Raw genomic sequence first — 3793 nt, 5'->3', positions numbered from 1 at the left:
GATAGAGAGTTTACCAAATAACTGTGTGAGTGATTGGATTATCCAGCTCTTGCCCTGCCTTAGGGATTAAAAGGAATAGAGAAAAATATGGCTTCATGAAGGAAGGTTTTGCTGTGACTGAGATCAGTAACCTCACATGTGTGAACAGTTGTTCTAGTATGGGATGATAGAGAGAGATATAAAAGGAAGGAAGTCAAATGTGGAAGAGAGAGAAACAGCTTGTCTGCTGCCTGCCTTTTTCTTCAAAGTCTCCTAATACTCGGCAGCTTTGTTGCGTCTAGGAGAACTGTTATACACATCATCAACCAAGTGACAGGTCTTTATTTTTAATTCATCGCAGAAGCCCTGCTGCCCAAATGATGCCTGACAGAAAAATCTCTTGTTGGTAAGGGCCTTTTCTCAAGCCAAGGAAAACCTCAGAATTCCTTAGTTTTCCCCCTGGGCTCTTACAGCAAGTCCAGTTTTCTTTAACCCTGTAGACTCCTGTGGCTCCTGCTTACATGGAGACGGTTATTTTTCAGAAAGGAAATTCTGGTTTCTAGAACAGTGAGAGCCTGGATTCTGGAGTTAGACTCTCTGGGTTCAAATCACTGCTTGTCCACTTACTCGCTCTGTATGATCGAGGACAGGTCACACTTTGTGCCCCTGTTTTCTGGTTGGAACAATGGAGTTAAGAATATGATTATAGTATTTCTTCATCGAGTTGGGGCAAGTATTAAATGAATATATGTATATGTTTATGTATAGGGAGAGTTTAGAACACATATAATTTATATAGTAAGCCCTATATCATTTGTTTACATTATTATTGTTATGCAGACAAAATACATTTTTTTCTATGAATCTTCCTTAAATCTTTGCAATTGTAAGTACATTTTCTTTTTTCTATTTGGCTTTCTCTCTATCTTTTTTTCATTAAATACATCTCATGGTAACTATTTGTGGACCAAATGTTCACTGGCTAAGCCTGTTTTCGTAGTGCACAATTGTCAGTGTCTAGGTGGGGCCTCTTCCAATTTGTGCCCATAGATCCTGGGCCTTCTCACCCTCCACAGGGCCACTGGGTAGTGAAATTGATGAAAGTCAGTGTTTCACCAAGTTCCATGTGCAAATACTGATTAGCAAACAAGCAAAAGAGTCCTTATATGTGTCCTGAGCTCAAGGCTCCTGATTAGAACCTTGCATGAAAATATGCACTTGAACCTGATATCATGTTGTCCTAAATCAGGATCCAGCCACACTTCTTACTGACTCAGGTGACAGAATCCTGCATTAAGTGGCAGGTACAGAACTAAACAAACACCCAAACCTAGAGCACCATTCTGGACTCATCCAAAACTTATGCCCCATTTCTTTAAAGGTGAGATTCTTGGGGCTCCTGGGTGGCTCAGTCGGTTGAGCTACCGACTTCAGCTCAGGTCATGATCTTACAGTTTGTGAGTTCGAGCCCCGCGTCAGGCTATGTGCTGACAGCTCAGAGCCTCGAGCCTGCTTCTGATTCTGTGTCTCCCTCTCTCTCTGCCCCTCCCCCACTCATGCTCTGTCTCTCTCTGTCTCAGAAATAAATAAACATTAAAAAAAATTTTTTTTAAATACAGGTGAGATTCTTGTTCAGTACACATACCTCAAAAAATCATGTGTTTCACTAATAAAAATTATTTCTAGCATCTCTTATGTTAAAGAATAAATCCTCTAGTGTAGATTCAGAAATGAATAGTTCAAGGAGCTGTAGTAGCCACAGATTCCAAGTCCAAGTTCTGATTAGAGCCCTTTGGTACTCACAAACCACCCCCTGGAGTTTGTATTCCCCATTAGAGCACTTTAAAATGTTCATTAACAACTCCTATGGTGAATATTAAAACTAATTTTTAAAGTACTCACATATATCTTGCTGCCTAAACTGAAGTATTTAAATTATGATAATAATCACTAAATGCCTGTGAAACCTTCAGACCAAAACTTGATTTTTTTTTTTTAGGTGACAGTCTACCTATTAATTCTGAATTTTTGAAGACAATTCATAGATTCCTCATTAAAGATGAATAATTAAAATAATACTAGCTGATGAAATACTCTCTTTGCAAGAAATATTCACAGCTTTTGATTTTATAATCACTGAAAAATGTGTTTTCAGACACGTGGGTGGGTTGGAAGCAATTCTACATGTGATTCAGGCACTTCAGAGGTGACACTAACTAGAGTTCTTTAATACCAGGATTATCAGTGGGAAGTGACCCTCAAAGAAATAGATATTTGATGAAGCAAGTGGAATTCTGGAACTTGAATATCAATGTATTGACACAGAAGATCTTTTAAACTTTTACTGTCTATAGAACAACTTTGGTTTATGGTAAAAAGCCATGCAGCCAAAACGGTGGAACAGAGCTCAATGCCATGTTTATTTAGGACACACTTCACTCCCTTGCTTTTGAAATTGAACTAAAAGTAGGTCACAGTAGGCAAAATATTAAAAGAAAATATAGATATTTATTTTTAGTGTCCTTGATGGTACATAAGTTTGGCTCTAGTTAATTGCACAGAGGGCAGCAGGGGGGCACAGCTTTTCTGCAGGATAAGGGAGAGAAGGCAGAAGGGAGGAAAGATTAAGAAGGGCAATTGCCAAAGACAAGATTTGTCTAGTTTGAAACAGATGGCATAGGGGCCCTGGCTGGCTCAGTCAGTAGAGCATGCAACTCTTGATATCAGGGTTGTGAGTTCAAGCCCCATGTTGGGCGTAGAGCTTACTTTAAAAAAAAAAAAAAAAAAGGAAAATCTTAAAAAAAAAAATCTGAAGTGAATGGTGTATCACTAAAAATCTGAACCAAAGTTTTTTGGTTTTGCTTTTTGTTGTTGCATTGTTAGGGTTAATGAAGGAACCTAATTATTGAGCCATAAGGATTCACTGGGGTGGAAGCATGAAGCTGTTTACCTGTTTCCAGCTTCCTCTGGTGGAATCCCTGAGCAGTGGGTTCCCTTCATATCTGAATGACGTCCCCATCCAATTGTAAAACTTCCCAGTCCCATTGCTAATGCTCAGTCCTACTCATTTCTCAACTTCAGTCTCAAGAACAAAATAACACAAAGCTTCAATGTCAATCTAGTGGGAATGGGGGTGGGACATGTGTCTGCCTTCATACACCCATCTTCTTTCCCAGAGAGGACAACCCTAGTTTTAGGGGATGGAATGAGAGGTGGGATCTGTTTACTTGACTCCTTTGGGAGTCAACCCATCAAGGTTGCTGCTGCCTCTCTAAATGTCCACATATTTTCTTCCCCACTACAGCTGCCCATCTTTGCCCTCCAGGGGATCACATGTGCTGCCACATAGTCTCTTGACATGGGGCTGGCTCAGGCTCAGCTTCTTTTTCTTCCTTTCAGCTCAGGCCTCTCCCTACCCAAGTGGTCTGCTTGTACAATATTCTCTCGGACGTGATACTGGCAAGGTGGCTCAAGCACAGTTACTTTGTCTACTCCACTTACAGGAAATTCTATCCTTGCAGGACAAATGGTGGAAATGCAGTCTGGAGCCTCGTGAAGAGTGAATTAGAGCACTTTGTAGGAGACAAGGGGAACAATAGAAAATCATCTGTCATTAACTCAAAGGAATGCATCATTCCTAGAAGTAATGCAGTTCTAGGCTGAGGCAGGGAGTGGATAGATCAAGCGCCCAACCCATCTCCTAATTGTAAGCAGTAACTTAATGCCCAGTATACAGGCAGAGAAAACATCGGATGCCTTTAATTGGTGAGAAGAGATACTGCTTTTGATTTTAGCTAATAGGCACAGAAGAGAT

At 40.3% G+C, this 3793-nt stretch overlaps 1 non-coding gene across 1 annotated transcript; it reads right to left on the bottom strand.

The window, feature by feature from the left end:
• Window positions 1-3600: 3600 nt before the first annotated feature.
• LOC128772806 (U2 spliceosomal RNA) lies at window positions 3601-3793 on the bottom strand. Its single transcript, XR_008416956.1, has one exon. It is a non-coding gene; the product is annotated as a U2 spliceosomal RNA (small nuclear RNA).

This window comes from Panthera pardus, unplaced genomic scaffold (genome assembly GCF_024362965.1).
Source record: "Panthera pardus isolate Hobbes unplaced genomic scaffold, ASM2436296v1 HiC_scaffold_10, whole genome shotgun sequence".
In the NCBI taxonomy this organism is placed as follows: Eukaryota; Metazoa; Chordata; class Mammalia; order Carnivora; family Felidae; genus Panthera; species Panthera pardus.
Note: the sequence above shows the minus strand (reverse complement) of the source record. Positions and strands in the feature narration are given on the sequence as shown.